Source organism: Erpetoichthys calabaricus, chromosome 9 (assembly GCF_900747795.2).
Source record: "Erpetoichthys calabaricus chromosome 9, fErpCal1.3, whole genome shotgun sequence".
NCBI classification, from domain to species: domain Eukaryota; kingdom Metazoa; phylum Chordata; class Cladistia; order Polypteriformes; family Polypteridae; genus Erpetoichthys; species Erpetoichthys calabaricus.
In genome coordinates this window covers 82,883,403-82,902,859 of record NC_041402.2, presented here as the reverse complement: position 1 = coordinate 82,902,859, position 19,457 = coordinate 82,883,403, and the positions used below count along the sequence as shown (strand labels likewise).

Here is a 19,457-nt window from a genome sequence, read left to right as displayed (position 1 = left end):
TGGGCTTTGACAATAGGTATTTCTGCCTTCATGGTCTTAACATCAACCTGTTTAACTAAGTGTTCTTTCATGTTCTTCCTATATAATCCATTTTTTAGTCCTTATAGATGAGATTTTTTATGACCATTTACCTAATGACCTTATGTAATGGAGCTTGTACTTGAAAATGAATAGAAATCAGACAGGAAGAACAAAGAAAGCAGATTAGGAAACTCAATTCAGTTGTATATTTCAATGCTGTCATAACAAAAATAAATATAAAAAGCAAAATGCTCTCAAAAATTATTCAAAAAAGAAACATAACAGTATTCACAACAATAAGGACATATTGCCATATGACAAAACATGCAAGATATTTCGGATATTTGCTTCTTTATATAATAAATTTATAAATAAATTAATTTGTAAAGGAATCAGGCAGTGAACTGCTGCCAGTCTGCCCAGTTCCTCCTTTTTTATGTTACATGGCAACAAATGACTGGAAGAGAGAGAATTTTTTTTTGGTTGAGTTAGGCTGTCACTGCCCCCAGGTACTCCTGGTTTTCTTATTGGACTAAGCTATTTATATTCTTTTTCTGAAAAGAGAGAGTAAAATATTCTGATATATCTGGTGTTTCTTGTCTGTCCCACCAGAGTTCTTGCTGTGTTCACAGTTTAAACATCACAAGGATAAGGAGCAAACAGAGGTGCCATGAGGTTGTCATTTGGGACAAATAATTTGATTTTTAATGGTGGAATCCCTTTCAGTTACTTACAGTAATATTGTATGGCTTCAGGTCCAAAAACAATTTCATTACCCTAGAGTTGGTTTCTTTATTGTGGGCTATCCACTTCAGTAGAGTGAATTTCCTTCTGCTCCAGAGTACAACATTTATTTATATAGCACATTTTCATACAAAAAGTAGCTCAAAGTGCTTTACATAATGAAGAAAAGACAAAATAAGAAATTAAAATAAGACGACATTAGTTAACATAGAAAAGGAGTAAGGTCCGATGGCCAGAGTGGACAGAAAAAACAAAAAAAAAACTCCAAATGGCTGGAGAAAAAAATAAAATTTGGGATTTGAAAAGTCCCTCTCTTGTGTCTCTTCACACACAGAATAATAACAGATACTCTCCTAGTCTATAAAAATGTTCTAAGAATAAATGGAGGGATTTAAAATACAAAACAAAGTATCAAACAAGATAAAAATAAGCAAAACCTTGTTTTTCTTCTGGGCAGAATTTTACCATTTGTTGAATAGTGTGGTGAGGTGCCTTCTGGCTTTTCTACCACTTGATACCACATCACTGTCACAATCCTTGGCTTATCTTCCCGCCTGATAGTGAGTCTTTGCCACCAGCTATTCCACTTCCAACCCTAGACTCAGCCTGTAATGTACTGTGACTTTAAATTAGTTTATACTGGAATCACTTCTGGCATCAGGAACAGCTCTAGTTTGGAAACAAGAACACAAGGCTAGAGCTCACTGTTGCTGTTCTCAACATTCTGTGAGCCAAGTCTCCAAATGAGCTTCTGTGCTGCCTGGCTAATTTCAAAAAGTTCCATTTCTTCCAAAAACAGTCTCTGGTGTCCATCTTTTTTCCTTTATAGCTGGAGACCCCGGTGCTATTTGCATTTTCTCAGGTACTATGCAGAATTCTTCTGGATCGAGGCTTCTATTTTTTTTTTAATTTCTTTGTGCAGCAGTGCTTGTTGCATTCCTATTAAGAATTTGCCATGCTCTGTTTGTGCTAATACACTTTACTCTCATTACAGAATAGCCCCTGGGACTCAGCCATTAGAGGGTTTTAATTAGGCGTCTGTTATAATGAAGAGAATTGTAATCAGATTTTTAATGTTTTGGGCAATCCTGTTTTGTGTTCGTTTCTGTTGAACATATTGTAACAAGGTGTGTGGTGGCTAAGTCTTTGCAGTCAGCCCTTTTTATAGCTTCTTTATACTTTTTCTCCTTTCATAACTTTATTGTGTTTAGTTATTTTTGCAGTCTTTATGAGACTTTTCTTTCCTCTCACTAATAAATATATCTTCCACAATACCATTTACAGATCTCCCAATTACTACAGGATGTAAAAAAATTACCTCCACCTTCTAGGTCTTTAATATATAGTACATTGCAGACCAGTTGTGGTAGTGACTTCCTGGTTATTTAATTAAGCACAAATGATAAATTTACTGAAATCCTTCCATAAATATAATGTATTGGTTGCACTCTGTTAATAAGTTTCAGATCCAGCTGTACAGACTCAATGGTATAGTGTTCAACATGTAACTCTAAGTAGACTCTTCATTCCTTATCCTAAAGTTATACTGTACCTCACACTGGACCAGAAGAATACAGGTATGGAACAGGAAGTACAAGTAAGGTGTTCCTACCACTGGAGCAATGTTGTAAAGATGGTTTGAAATCTAAACAGGAAAATCTGTTTCTATATTGTCTGCAAAATAATTCAGACCTTAATTAAAAATAAACTTTTATTTATATAAGAACAACTTTTTAAGATAAAATAATATGGGCTAATATGCAATCAAAACTAAGGCCTAATAAAATACATATATATATATATATATATATATATATATATATATATATATACTGTATATATATATATATATATACTGTATACATATATACTACAGGCAACAACTACCTTGAAAAATTAAAGTGATTGACAAAGTGCCATCTGTCGACCATCTTACTGGTGGGCAGAAAACTTTATTGTAATAAAAGTTTAATCCTCGCAAGCCATTCTGATGATAATCCACAAAGGCACAGTCTGTTTCAACTCTGCTTTAAGACAGGCAGAGGGTTTTTAAGTAATCAACAGAAGTTAGGGCACCTGTGCAATTGTTTACTTCAATTTGCAAGGCTTAATTTACTTTAATTGCTGCAAAACATCTGTAGGTTGTAACCTATTAGTTTTTCCCTGAAGTAGGCCTATTTGTCAGTCATTCAGTCATTGTCCAACCCACCATATCCCAACACAGGGTCACGGGGGTCTGTTGGAGACAAACCCTGCCAGCACAGGGCGCAAGGCAGAAACAAACCCCAGGCAGGGCGCCAGCCCACCGCAGGCTACACACACACACACACCCACACGTATTAAATATACATACATATATATATATTTATATACAGTATATATATATATATATATATATATATATATGTATGTATATATATATATATATATATATATATATATATATATATACATATATATAAAGTCACGCACGAGCGAATGGGGAGCAGCTTAAGGACCCGACAGGCGCCGCAACAAGTCGTGCCAGGGGATAATGGGGGGTACTCTCTCTCCAGAAAGAACAAAGCATCACCGCCATGACCATACCCGGAAGACTGTTGATCCCACCCACTTCCGGGTTTCTTTCTTACCTCTGGTCCCCTCCTGATGATGTCATTTACCCATCCACCACCACGACTACCCCCACCATTTACATCACTTCCTGTCCTCCGCTATAAATTGTCTGCCAGCCATTTTTTGTTGTTGTTTGTCTGTATGAAAGTACTGGCGGAAACCCATTTGCTTTGCAGTATACAGGGCGTAAAAACCCCAAACCTTTAACCTTTGTCTTGTGTTTCTTTTATATATATATATATATATATATATATATATATATATATATATATATATATATATATATATATATATATATAAAGAGAGAGAGAGAGAGAGAACAAGAGGTGAAAAATAAGAATAGTTTGGGCATCTGTGGGTAAGCCCTGCATAACTGAAACTTGGCAATAAACAAAACATGATTTAGAGCATCAGAGAAACATCTTTTCAGATGGAAGTCTGGTTCTGACTGACTCGAACAAGTCAGAGCTTCTGGTTATGTGTACTCCTAGTAGGAAGAGTTGGATCTTGGTGGACATACATCAGAAGTGACATTGTTGGTGTAAAAAACGTCAATCTTCCAGCCTGCAGTGGGCAGAAAAGAGAAAGCTTTATCACACTCCAACCTCTGGAGCTGCAGAGAATTAACATCACCAGAGCTCTTAAGCTGTCCCCTATGTGCACACGCATGACTGTGTATGTACATTGGCCGAAGTGCTTGGTGTTGCCCAGGTATATTAGAATGGGTTAAAGAAAGAATTTTTTTTTATTTTTCTTTTAATGGTGGCACTGTTATTATCGCTATCTGTCCTATCCACATTGCCTGTCTCTCAATGTCTCTATATCATGAAATGACACGGAAGCATGACCCTGTGTGCTGATGGTGTCTGGTAGGTTTCCGCCATGCATTGTATACAGAATGTAGAGATGCAGACGTTCTGCCTTATATATGCAAAGTCAGTGCGGCAAAAATGACACAAAACACAGAGGCATGCTCCTGCCCTCTTAATATACATCAACTTGCTTAATTCTGAAATCGACTAACGACACTCTGGACAGAACTATGTTCAGTCATAAAGCGAGATGCAACTGTATATGTTGGCAGCGTTCTGGTAAGCAGGGTAACCAATAGAGTGATGCAGGATAGTCCCCTTATTAATCTAGTACTGATTTATTTTTGTTTTCAGTGCAATTATACAGTAAGTATACTGCAATAAGTATAGCTTAGCTTTTCCTGCAGACAGCAGAGATACAGTTAGGTCCATAAATATTTGGACAGAGACAACTTTTTTCTAATTTTGGTTCTGTACATTACCACAATGAATTTTAAATGAAACAACTCAGATGCAGTTGAAGTGCAGACTTTCAGCTTTAATTCAGTGGGGGGAACAAAACGATTGCATAAAAATGTGAGGCAACTAAAGCATTTTTTGAACACAATCCCTTCATTTCAGGAGCTCAAAAGTAATTGGACAAATTAAAGAACTGGAAATAAAATGTTCATTTCTAATACTTGGTTGAAAACCCTTTGCTGGCAATGACAGCCTGAAGTCTTGAACTCATGGACATCACCAGATGCTGGGTTTCCTCCTTTTTAATGCTCTGCCAGGCCTTTACTGCAGTGGCTTTCAGTTGCTGTTTGTTTGTGGGCCTTTCTGTCTGAAGTTTAGTCTTCAACAAGTGAAATGCATGCTCAATTGGGTTAAGATCAGGTGACTGACTTGGCCATTCAAGAATTTTCCACTTCTTTGCTTTAATAAAGTCCTGGGTTGCTTTGGCTGTATGTTTTGGGTCATTGTCCATCTGTATCATGAAACACCGCCCAATCAATTGGACTGCATTTAGCTGGATTTGAGCAGACAGTATGTCTCTGAACACATCAGAATTCATTCGGCTGCTTCTGTCCTGTGACACATCGTCAATAAACACTAGTGTCCCAGTGCCACTGGCAGCTATGCACGCCCAAGCCATCACACTGCCTCCACCGTGTTTTACAGATGATGTGGTATGCTTTGAATAATGAGCTGTTCCACGCCTTCTCCATACTTTTTTCTTGCCATCATTCTGCTAGAGGTTGATTTTGGTTTCCTCTGTCCAAAGAATGTTTTTCCAGAACTGTGCTGGCTTTTTTAGATGTTCTTTAGCAAAGTCCAATCTAGCCTTTCTATTCTTGAGGCTTATGAGTGGCTTGCACCTTGCAGTGCACCCTCTGTATTTACTTTCATGCAGTCTTCTCTTTATGGTAGACTTGGATATCGATACGTCTACCCCCTGGAGAGTGTTGTTCACTAGGTTGGCTGTTGTGAAGGGGTTTCTCTTCACCATGGAAATGATTCTGCGATCATCCACCACTGTTGTCTTCCGTGGACTTCCAGGTCTTTTTGTGTTGCTGAGTTCACCAGTTCTTGCTTTCTTTCTCAGGATGTACCAAACTGTAGATTTTGCCACTCGTAATATTGTAGCAATTTCTCGGATGGGTTTTTTCTGTTTTCACAGCTTAAGGATGGCTTTTTTCACCTGCATGGAGAGCTCCTTTGACCGCATGTTGTCTGTTCACAGCAAAATCTTCCACATGCAAGCACCACACCTCAAATCAACTTCAGGCCTTTTATCTGCTTAATTGATAATGACATAACGACGGACTTGCCCACACCTGCCCATGAAATAGCCTTTGAGTCAATTGTCCAATTACTTTTGAGCCCCTGAAATGAAGGGATTGTGTTAAAAAAATGCTTCAGTTGCCTCACATTTTTATGCAATCGTTTTGTTCACCCCACTGAATTAAAGCTGAAAGTCTGCACTTCAACTGCATCTGAGTTGTTTCATTTAAAATTCATTGTGGTAATGTACAGAACCAAAATTAGAAAAAAGTTGTCTCTGTCCAAATATTTATGGACCTAACATTTACAAGACAGAAACATTAGCATTGGAAAGAATCTATTGGGTTGTAGCCTCAATTGCCACATATCACAATGGGAACAGAATTCTTTTCCTGAACTTACACTGCAAAGAAGAAGCATAAACACCTACAGTACTTTCCAAACTACCAGTTTTCAGGTCAAAACTACACTTTGCTTCTTACTATTTGCCTCCATGTTTTAACATCAACCTGTTACTGAGAATATTCCATCCAGTCTTTGAATATCTTTTCTCTGAATGAAGTGACCTGGGGCCTCATATATAAGCGGTGCATACGCACAAAAATGTTGTGTACGCCCATTTCCATGCTTACATCTTGATGTATAAAAACTAAACTTGGCGTAAAGCCACACACATTCTCATGCCAGCTCAAACCATTGCATATGCAAGTTTTCGGCTCAGTTTTGCAAACTGCCGGCACCCACCGTCAAAACAGTGCTACTGTTTCTGTGTGGTTTCACTTTATTTTTTTAGATTCACATCCCTGACACGACTTTATCAAATACACTGAAATTAACCATTTATCATTTTTTAGTTTAAGGCATCTGACTGTAATCAACCTGTAACCATATAATGGTGCACAGAATGACCAAACTGTTATTTCAAATTCCAAAGCTGCTTTATCGTTGTCACTGTCAGTGCACCACTCAGAGTATGTAACCCACTGTATCTGAGTGTGGAATCACAGCAATGCAGCAGCTGATTGGAAAAATCTACGGCAGATTGTGTCAACAGCAGAGAGAATTATTGGGATACAGCTTCTAGCACACGCTGCTTCAGCCATGTGCACAGTCTGTTTGAACTTCTTCCATTCGGCAAATGCTTCATAGCCTTTCCTGTAGGGACCTCGCTGTTCAGAACCAGTTTCATTTCAAGAGCTATAAACACACTCAATCAGTCCATCAAGTGCTCCCAATAGAACTGTTTGTACTTATAAGAACAATTACCTCACTGTAAACTTGTATTACAGTTGTAATATTGCACAACCTGAGCCACTTAAGTTTTCATAGTGTATATTTTTCATTGTTTTTATTGTATTATTATTATTGTTATTATTATTATTATTGTTGTTGTTGTTGTTATTTAACCATTTTTTAGGAAAATAACTTTATGGAGGATTTGCATATTGAATCTCATTGTACCATATAATAACAATAAAGGAATTCAATTCAGAAGAAGAGAGCACGTATTTACAGATGATGATGACTGGCTTCTAAGTCGATTTAGATTTCCAAGAGAAATCTTCTTGCAGCTCTTGATATCAAGATGAGATGCATTAAAGGATGTATATTATATTATACAGTGTCACACACGTGCGCATGGGAGGCAGCTAAAGGGCTTGAGTAAGGGCAGTTCCAAGTCATACCGGGATGTGGCAGAGTGAACTGACTCATTTTCTCCCTTTCCTGTAGACCATTCACGGGAGATTCCATCTGGCTCTCTTGACATCAATTCCGGGACCGAGCCTATGGAAGGAGACATTGCCGGTTCCGGCCCCTGTGATCTTACATCCGGGCTCGAACCTATGGCTGAAGACCTTTGTGAGCCTGACCCCTTTCATCTCACTTCCTGTCTTCCCCTTTAAAAGCTTCCACCTTTTCCCTATTCCCTCAGTTCTGTTTTGGACTCGGTTTTGTGCACATCAGTTCTGTATACACTTTACGACTTTGCAGCCAGGAAACCAAATATACGGGTGGCTGCCCCAAACCTTTCTATGACTCTGAGTCGAGTTTGTGACAACAGATATATTTTTAACTTCATTTAAATAATGTATACTGTTAATAATTAAATGTGTGGACACAGTGGACAGCAGTAGTGATGAACTGCCGCCCCACTCAGGGATTGTTTCTGGCTTGTGCTATATGCTTGCAAGGGACTGGCACGACCCTGAATGTATAGATGGATAGAATAATTAAACATGTACTATGAAGATATTTCAATGTTCCTTAAAAGTTTTGAAGAATCGGCATTCGAAGCTTACAGATGGCTTGACATTTATTAAAGAGCTGATTATGTGGTTATTGGTTACTTGGAGAAAGAAAAGGACAGGGATTGGGGGTTAGTATATTTGAAAGAGACAGTACTGCTGCAATAAATTATTTTATTAAGGGTCATGCACAGTGCAGCTAGCATCTTGCGGGAGGCAGGAACAATCTCTGGACAGGGCGCCAGCTTGTCGTTACCACTGTGCCACCATGCCCCTATGTTTAATACATGCTTTAATTCCTATCATCATGAAAATTATATCAAGTATACATCTTGGTATTTAATTTGTTCAGAGAACCGTAATATCATGAATGTAATGTATTCTGTGTCCTCTCAGCGTAAGAGAAAACTCGTTTAAGAAGCACGTAGTGATTGACAAACATAGAATACATAGAAGAACACATAGAATACAAAGCATTTAATGTGCTATTTTAGTTAGGATGGGATTTGAGAAACTAGTGAATTAAACAATTTTAAGTTTATGACATGATTAAGATGGAAATTTTGATATTTTTTTTAACTGTGTCCCTATTTTGTTTTTCTTTTCTCTGTACCCTAATACGCTTCCATATGACACTCAGACAGTGGGCTTTGCCTCGCCTTTTTACAGCGACTTTGATATCTGACCACTTCTTTTTTATTTTGGGCACTGTGTGACTTTCAGAACTTGAACTTTCGAGTTTCTCCGCACTCTGTATCACTCGATCGACTTCCTTTTGTTGTTTATACCACTGCTTAAGCCAATAAATAGTAAGTTTTGCCTTGCCTTAACTTCGCATTTGCTGAAATTCTTTTTTTCACTTGCTTTTTCCATTGTCTTTTAACCAAACACTGAATGAAAAGGGCTATTTATATTGATTTGCATATTATGATATCATGAGACTACTTATTCCTAATAAGAGTATACTTTAGATCAGCTGATACATAACTATAACTTGTTTCTGAAACACAACGTAACAATGTTATTTTCCATCTGAAATAACATTAGAGTCAAAAATATAAACTTTCTGTGGTGTCATAATAACATATGTGGTCTTAACTTGGAATGCTAAAAACTATAGACAAGCATCACTGAATGATGAGATAAGTATTCAATCCCCTTGAGAGTTGTCATCATTTTCTGCATGACAAATGATTTGTACACATTTTTCCATTCAGTATTTCTAATATGAAATCTTATGGTGTAACAGTGTAACAATTATGATGACTTTCAATGGGACTAAATACTTTTGCACGCCACTGTAGAAGAAGGCTCTTTATAAGTCCTGTCCACAATATTTTTCCAAATTAAAAGTTGAAAATATTAACATCCCTTTTCTGCTCTTTGGAACTGTCACTAATTTAATGGTTAATAAAGGTAATATTACTTAGGAATTAGGGTTGATTTGTAAAATTAAGTGAAGAAAAAGGGGCATAGCGTATTGAGAATCTTAACAAATAATAGTTTGTAGTTTTATACTGCGTACAGTTTTTATACTCAATTTTTTTCACATCGAGGTTTCATAAGCACCTGTAAAAATCTTATTCTATTGTGAAATTTCCTCTTTACCATCTTTTATTTGTTCATCTATGTCCTTGTAGAAAACATTATTTTAGGTAAGAGCTGGCAGTGACTTTACAACATGCAGACTCCCAATTTATTCTATAATAGTTTTATTGCTTTGGATTCTTCCTTAAACTTTTTTTACTATGCTTTATGTTTAAAAGTAGCAAGTAGGAGGCTATTAAAATCATAAAAGTACTTTTTTAGTCCAAGTATTCAGCTGTAGTGGCCCCATTTTGCATTTTATTCACAAGAATGAACACATGGCTTGTCTGCAGTTTGGCCTTGAAGATAGTGCTTTGTCCACAACAAGCATAATGATTTGCTGTCTCTCAGCTAGAAAATTAAATCTAAAGATTTTTTAAGGAGACACATGAGAACACAAGCTGACTTGTTAGCTGTAGAGGCTTTACTAAGAAAAGAACCTGAGCACAAATAATAAAAGGAGAAACAGTTATGTTTACAGTTTAAAATCACTTTATACATGGGGAATTTCCCATACTTTTGCTTCAAAGTTACTCCATGCGTTTTCTTACACTAACAGAATTGTATGTTTAAAATTTCAGTCCCATTATAGATATGAAGTTTCCATTCATTTATTTTGCGAGTCATTTTGTAATCCACTTGACCATGAACAAAATCCATCAGAACACAATCTTTTTTGTTTAGATACACTACGACATGATCTACTGAAGTTAAGGCTGAGGAGGGACATGCACAACACTGCATATCACACACTGGCCTCTGTTGTTTTTACTCATATTTAATGCATCCACTCTATTCATATCTCACTGGCAAACATCCTTGCGGATAAGAAACCTTCATTATTGAGTGTTCCTGCCCCTTTAAAGCTGATGGGTTTCCCCATTTATTTAGTTTTTCTACTTTAAATACATTAATGGTCACGCAGGTGCCATGTGCAAGGCAGACTTGGAGCCTTAACAATAAGTAGAGGAGAATAGGGAGACACAGTGTATGCTGTTCTTAAGAGTTAGTTCTTCTGCCTATTGTCATTGTGAGAGAGTAGGAGAGGCAAGAATAGTCACGAATGAGTCAGAGCATGAACGTTGTAATTACATAGTTCATAAACAGGTATATTCAACTTAATTTCTGCACATTTTAGTTTAAACAAAAACAAAACTAGAAATACTAACTTGTCACACACATGCGAGTAGGAGGCAACTAAAGGGCTTAAGTAATTGCAATTCTACAACGGACCAGGGTTAGGGTTAGGTGTGCTGACTGTCTCTGTCAGTTCCTTGCAGACCATTCTCGGGAAATCCCACCGGGTTCCTGGCGCCACTGAAGATGTCACTTCCGCCTCTTGATGTCACTTCCGGCTCTGACATCAATGATGTCACTTCCTCCACCGGACTTTAAAGCCGCCATCTTTTCCCATACTGATCAGTTCTGTTTTGGACACTTTATCAAATTGTAAGCAATTTTGCAGCCAGGAAACAATATACGGGTGGCTGCCCCAAACGTTTATGATGTCTGTGACTCATTCTTGTGACTACATATCTATATGTTGTATTTCTGTCTAAACAGATTTCTCAGAATGTTAAGTGTGCTTTACAAGGGGTATTTGGATTTAGCAATGCAAAATTATTATGTCTTCGTTCTGTTGTATTAACTCCATTCATAGGAGGATACATTTATTCAGACTGTTAATGAGTAAAGCAAAGAATGGTATCCTTCACTCTTTAGTAACAGATGGAACTTTACATTGTTAAAGAGATGGGAAAATATGTAAAAAGAGTCTGGGTATCAACATGATAACACAGTTTAATAGCTCTGGCAAAAGTGGAAGATATTCAGAATTTTAAAAAATAAATTAGTTGAACAACTCAAGTCAAGTGGCTTTATTATCCATAATACATACACACACATACACAGTATGGCAACATTCAGTGGCACAAAATAACGTTCTTCAGGACCACAGTGCAACATAAACATAAGACAGATAAAGAATAGGTAACTGAGGTGCACCTTCCACAGGAGGCATATGTTGACTGATGCCATCTTGAGAGATGAATCAGGCTTTTGTTTGACGGGTGTTCTCGGCTGAGGACAGAAGAGGCTAATGACGTGTTACACCAAAATCCTGCCACAGAATCCCCTTAAAATTGGTTTGTGTAAGAGGTGCACCAAACTCACACATTTGCCAGTACTTAATAACAAAGGTATCATTAAGCAGTTGCCCTTTATAAGTTTTTTACAAAAACATAATGTTCGGTTCAATGCCTTTGTTACCTGGTCACAGTTGCTAAAGCTTTCCTATTCTTTTTATAATTTTTAAATTTTGCCCTTGATTAGGCATAAAAGATTCAGCTAATCCAATAAGTATGGTGGAACTTCAGGGAAATGTCTTTAACATATACATTTCCCTGGAAAAAATTGTAAGTAGTTATGCAGAATTGATTTCACAGATGCTTTTTCTACCATGCCTATACTCCACGCAAAGATACCTTTTATATACTGTGTAGTTCCATGCAATAACGCATATGTGCATTATACTTCCAGAGTCCTTTTCATGAGTCTCCAACATGGTCTTTACATTTTTTTACATTAAGCTTTATTTGGCACACTTCTACTCAATTCTGGATTTTTTCCAGGTCCATCTGTTTTGATATTCCTGCCTCTAGGGCATTTGATATGTATTCTAACTTAGTTTTATCTGTTAATTTAAAGTGCCTGTTAAGACTTTACATAACATCATCTAATTCAGAAAAGGACCAATTATTATCTGGATTTAAGTGAAACCTTTATCTGCCTTCATCTCTCCAAATAATAAAAATGAAAATAAACACAATCATCCAAAAAGACACAAGAAGCAAAACATAACCTTACCATCAACAATCCTTGACATTGGTAATACAATTATGTTATCACTATGCATTGGATTGTCCTCAGTCCTACTGATTTAATACCATTTCTCCAATACAAAGTAAGTAAAGTGGACCTCAGAGTTGCCTAAAAGTTTTATAGTGCTTTGAGTACTGAGAAAAGAGCTATATAAATGTAATGAATTATTATTATTATTATTATTAATCTGATTTATCCATCCATCCATTTCTTGCATGTAATTCTTGTATGTGAATTATCATAAACATTTAGTCTCTAGGGGAAGCAGGTAATTGCTAATCTTGAATAGTTACCAAAAGGTGCCCAGAAATCACCTTCATTCTTAAAAAATATGTGAGCTAAACTGCAGTATATCTAGTAGATGATAAAGGAGTTCCACAAAGGCACTGGTTTCACTTTTTTCTGCCCAAAGCAAAAGTATGCATAATTCTTGCAGAACTGACTGTGGCTTGTGGAAGCAAAAAGAATCATTGTCATATCGCTTAACACAAAAGATTTCAAAAATTCAGTGTCAATCACTGAGCTATGCATAAAAATAATTAATCTTGACAAGCAAAATGCTAGAAAGAGTCACTCACCTTAGGACCACTCCAATATTTTTATTATTTTTTTAAGAAATACTAGGGGGCTTGCTTCGCTCGCCAAACCCCCGGCCTGCGCTACGTGCCAACCACTTTGCGTCTCTGCCACTCGCGTATGTGGATTTCACTTTCACCAAACAACAAATCTTTTAATTTTCGCAGATACACCTCTTCATTGGGAAGAAACACTACTTTTCCCTGATGGCAACCCAAATTAGACAATCTACAAATCTCCGACTTAAAGTTTAAATCCAAACAATATATTCAATCTCTTATCACTGTTCTGTTATTTCACCGAGTAATAACTTCCGTTTGTTTGCGCTAATGCGATCTTTACTATCATTTTTTTGAGACTTTTGAATTTTAGTACTTTCATTATCTCTAACATGCTCTGCATGTGTATTGTGCCAACGTTTTGGAACCTCTTTATGACGTTTTACTTTGTCATCTACTCTTTGTCTTTTATTTCCGTCCCTGGCCGTGGTTAAATCTCTTGGCACAAAGTCTCATCTCGCAGGACTTGAAAGTATCTCTCTGAAAATGTCACGTCACGTCCCAGGCTAAAAAGCCTCGTCTCATCACAGGTTTTTTTTTTTATATAATAGAGAGATTTAATTTGTTTAGCTGTATAGCAACTTGAAATTCCTATATATTATTCTTACACAGCCACCAGTGTTAAACTAAATTTTATAGTGTTAAGTAACTCATATATGGAAAGAGTGGACCTTTATATACTTAGTGTTAATTTAACAGTAGTGATTTTACTGTGTTCATTCACCCAAAATAAACTCAAACAAAAAAAGAAACATTTGTATACTTTGTGTTTCCTGGGAAAAAAACACAATTTTTTTTCACTTTTCATCCTCAGTAGTAATACATGTGCCAAACTATATTACGTTTAAATTGGCTTAAAAAAAAAAAAGATTCTGTACGATACTATTACATGTTTAAATGCCATCAGCCTATATTATACTGAAAATGTTTTTAATTTATATAGTTATTCTCCCTATATTTTGGGGAATTATGAGGTTGCTTTACTGTTGGCATCTACTACACACCACAAATCTCAACTGCTGCTGTTTTGTTTTGAAGCATTTACTCATCTAAATTGTATTTGCATAGAAACTTTAAGCCTAATTACTAGGTATCCCCAGTTAATTACACTCTTATTTATTTATTTTTTTTGCTTTGTATAGCTTTCAAGGTCACACACAGGGTATCTTTCTTAAGTCTAGCTGTGAGAATAGTGCAGTACATAGTTATGCATGCATTCTGCCCATTTTTTTTTACATTTTGATGGTTATATTATTTTCAAAGAGTTTTGCTAATGCTGTGGTAAACATAAAAGGAAGAGGGTTAAAATATGACCAGACGAAAAAACACCAAAAAATGTACCCTTATTTTGCCTTTGACATTATGTACTTGATCCCTAACTTCAAGTTTGGTTAAACTGTTTACACAGTCCAGCCTGACATGATACTGGATGACGCATGCCGTCTCTAATCAGTCTCAGTAGCACATGCTTCACTGTTTGTCATTTTCTCTGATTCAACCTCCCACAAGATTGCATCCTTTGAGCCAGATTTAATTTTCCAAATTTTAGGCTAGTGAGTGCAGGAGCCTTAACTGCTGTCTTCAAAGCTTAAGTATGGGATTTAGAATTTTAAGTGTGCTTATGTGATGAGGGTGGAATAGACCTGCGCAATTCTGACTAAATTGATTATTCAAATTATCCATCAAAATTTGATTGTGACTGGTAATTGAAATCAGTAGAAAGTTTCCAAAAATTAAAGTAGATATATTATGAAAAAATCTATTTTACTAGACATTTTACCATCACCAAGCCAGCATGAGGAACATAATGGCACAGAAATTAACATTGTTGCCTCATGGAGCCAGCATCCTGGTATAGAACTCCATGTGTCTGTGCATTCTCTGTCTGTTCTCTGACTTTCTTCCCACTTCTCCAAACGCATACTTGTAAGAATAATAGGTACTTGTAAATTGGTCTATGTGTATGTATAATTGGGGCTATATTGCATAGTTGCATGATTCTGGGGCAGGTCTCCTATAACCCTAATTTGGATTACACAGGTATGAAAATGTTATGTCTTTATATCAACCTGATTGAGTGTTTAGGTTGACAGTGCTTTTCTTTATTTAAATGGACAAACATCCAGGCCTATCAAGTCTCTGGAAATGCATTGTGAAAAAGGGACCATTCAAGAATATTATTCAGCATCATATTTCTTCATGAATATCTAATTATACACACAGACTCCTCCATTTGATGAGAGCTTATAGCTTTATGTGTATCAAAAGTGAAGATCCATCCACAGCCACAGTAGGTGGTACAAAAGAATAAAGTGACAGAAACAAATGGCTCAAATAAAGATAAAACCAGTTACTACTGTAAGTCCGAGTACTGAATTATACAATGTGTATTGAAGAAACCTCTGCCTAAAGTCTTTGAAGGCACTCTTAGCTGCAGCATTTTCAGCACATCATGGAAATATATGAAGATTTATCTGAAATCTGCAAACATCTTAAAGAAATTACTGCACTGCACCAAACCTTATGTAATGCACACAGTAAGCTGAGCATATTGCTAAAACCCAAAACTGATTGTTAGAGCGAGTTTTTTTTTTTTTTTTTAATAATTTAGAAGTCTGTTTTATTGGAACAGTATTAGAGAGTTGTGGATGCCCAACAAATGGGAGACTCATTGCATTTGTTGAGACTATTCCAAATTTCTTTCTTGTACACTTAATTATTTTATATAACACTAGTTTAAAAGATTGATATATGAGATTTTAATAGTTAACAGCAAGCAGTAAAAAATATCTCTTTTTAAGGAGAACTCAAAACCTACAAATGAAAACCATAATAAATGATCTAACCCCATATGGAGTAAGGCCATAACAGATTTCTCACAAACTTCAGAATTTGAAATTTCAAGCATCTCAATCAGGATCTGAAAAGAAAAAAATATGGTGTTAACATCTTAATACAGTGAAGTCAGATGTACTGTAGCCTTCTATAGAAGACCCATTTAAATAATAAAGATCAAACAAGGATGAAAAAAGGATGGAGAGGGCAGGTAGATCATTGAAAGTAAAGCAAGACTTCAAGGAAAGTAATAAAACTGATTAGTAAAGCAATCCATTCTGTAGCCTCTTAGGTATCTCCTGACTTAGGGATTATGATACAACATCAAGAAACTAGACCAAATTTGACTTTCTTAAATAATCATAAACTGCAGGATCATTGAGGCATTTCGGTGTATTCATTATCAATAATACTTCACTATTCTGTGTTTAATTTTGCATTTATGACACCATTGTTATTTATAACCTTATCTTGAAAGCACTACGAATTTAATTCGCAATTGTCATTTACATTTACTTTCAGAAAAAGATAATGATATTATTAAGGTTCTCCACATGAATTGATATTTTTGTTAAAACTTATGTACCCTTCCGTGGTGTTTGTGAGGTTTCTCACTGAAACACTTAAAGGATATCAGAGGGGACAATGTTGTGGCTGTCATTGCCCCATATAAAATAAGAGATAATATAGATTATAAGCACTCTGATCTTTTCGGAAATTACCAGACTCCATCGTTCAACATTTGTTTTGTACTATTTTTGAAAATCATTTTTGCCATCTGAACTTTTTACATTTTTCATGTTTATCTCCGTGTTTTTGAGTATATGTTTTTTGTGTTTTACTTTCTTCCGTTCGAAATTGTTTTGCCTTTTTAATTTATACTCTTGTTAGTGTTTTTTTTTAATTTTAGGAACCAATTTATTTAGGCAGGCACACATTTTTTGTACTATATAGAGTCAAATGAGTGAAACAAACCTTTGTAGGTTTTTACCAGCAGACTTTTACCTTTTTGGCACTATAACAGAAACTCACAGATACAGTACTCCAGATCGCTGCCTCGTTCTTCTTTATGTACGTGTATGGTGCTTTCATTGATGCCATAATGGCATGCTACTGCATCATAACTTTTTCGTTCCCAGAGCAAATCCAGTAGTTCAACCTTCTCCTGGAGTGTTTTAAACTTCTTCTGGCGCTTAGGCTCAGTGCCAGAAGCCTTAGAAGGTGTAGGGCATTTCGGCGGCATCTTGTGCGTTTAAGAATAACAAAATGGAAAACATGAGGACACTCAGCTGGAGACGCGTCACAGGGCAGCAGTCAATTAGCAGCAAGGAGAAATGAATAACGCTCTTGGATTGGCTACTTTCACAATCCCAAACTGCATTTCCCTCAGTGGTTGCTTCCTGTTCTCTCTACAGTACAGTATTGCCATGAAAAAAGCCATAAAAAATTGCGAAGGATATTTGCAATAATAATATATATAATAATATATTATAATAAATATAATATAATAAATAATAATTTACAATTATTAGTTAGGTTCTAAGGAAAAATCCGTGAACGTCTGAGTCCGCAAACTCTGAGCTGCAACTTTGTGGGGGTCTGCTGTATATATATATATATATGGTTGAAATAGTTTACTGTCAAATAAATGCAAAGAGTACGCGACACGTGTTTCGCCCTCATTCTGGGCTCATCAGGCGTACACACTCCACTGCACTCCCTCTCGGGAATCGAACCTCGGACGTCAGTGCCAGAGGCGATGCCCCTAACGTTGCGCCACGGTGTGTGGTTTCGTTTATTTGACAGCATGTAGATCGGGGTAATTACATTCACAGCATTCGTAGTCTGTGTCACAATCTGATTGTATGGGTGGTTACCTACCAGGTAACGCTTGTGGTTGGTCAGCAATCTGCTAACATCCGCCACGGTGCCCTCAGTTTGTGAGGAGCAGATCATAGAATGGTTGAAATAGTTTACTGTCAAATAAATACAAAGAGTACGCGACATGTGTTTCGCCCTCATTCTGGGCTCATCAGGTGTACACACTCCACCGATTCCCGAGATATACACTAGGGGGTTCCCCCATGCTCACTTCGCTCGCCAGCCACTTCGCGTCTCTGCCACTCACGTTGTGATGAGGGGGTCTGAACACTCCCCAAGGAGACACGGTCGCTCCTCTGAAACCCCCTCTTAAACGGTGATGCAATAGGAAACAAATACAGTTTTTTTTACCTCCTCTTTGCTTGATCAGCTGCTGCCTTGCTGCTGCTGCCGTGCGGCACTTCGAACATTTAAAAGCTTGTATAGCAGCTGTCCTACGGCTTGTGTTTTATTTCCGGCACAAAGTCCCGTCTCGCAAGATATGAGTTCTTGATGTTTTTTAGTTTATAATTCTTAAACGGAATAACAATCTGAAAATCTAACAACATCACATTAAAGTTTGATAAATTCTGAAAAGAATGATACCAAACATATATACAGTATGTAGGTTTTAAAAGCATTATTTAAAGCGTGAGAAGCAATGTGACATTAAATCATTGCACAAAATCGTTGCAGTTTTAGGCTTAGGATTTTATATACAGAGTCAGTCAGTCAGTCATTTTCCAACCCGCTATATCCTAACACAGGGTCACGGGGGTCTGCTGGAGCCAATCCTAGCCAGCACAGGGTGCAAAGCACAAACAAATCTCCAGGCAGGGCACCAGGCCACCACAGGGTTGTTTTGTCTTGGTAGAGTAACATATTGCTCTACTTTCCCCTATTGTATTATTAATAAGTAGCCTTTGTCAGAATGCCTAATCTCACAGATTTACCACAGTTTATAAGGGATTATAGTATATAATCTATAGGCAATTAGGTATAGTAAAAAGACAAGCAGGAGTTAAGTTACAACTTAAAATAATGTATTATTGATAATATTCATAAATAATAGCAATATGCAAAGTACATTTGAATATTGGCAACCATACAACCTGATTAAATGGTAATATGTAGTTTCAGGGTTGTCAGTTATTTAAAATGTCTCTAGTTAAGGCATCATTGGTGCTCAGCTTTCTTCAGAACAGGCCGCAAGTCTGTTCAATATGGCTGCTAAGCTGTGCTCTTCATTGTGTTGTCTTCATCATCAGAGGTTAGTAAGAGATGCTTCTTTCAGATGTTAGTAAGAGAGAGATTGTAGTAAATTTATAGATGTTCTGTCCAACCCCTAGAGCCAATAGGACATCATGGTACTTAAAAGCTTCTGGTCCAAGCCAATTCCAAACAGCCATACTTCAGACCAATGGGGGAAATAGAACATGTTAACACCTGCCCCCAAA

The 19,457-nt window shown here is 36.7% G+C and overlaps 1 protein-coding gene across 1 annotated transcript in view; it reads right to left on the bottom strand.

Annotated features, from left to right (window-relative positions):
* The window catches only part of mafa (v-maf avian musculoaponeurotic fibrosarcoma oncogene homolog a (paralog a)), a 1,357,435-nt gene that overhangs the window by 876,055 nt on the left and 461,923 nt on the right, over positions 1–19,457 (bottom strand). The gene's annotated exons all lie outside the window — the stretch shown is intronic.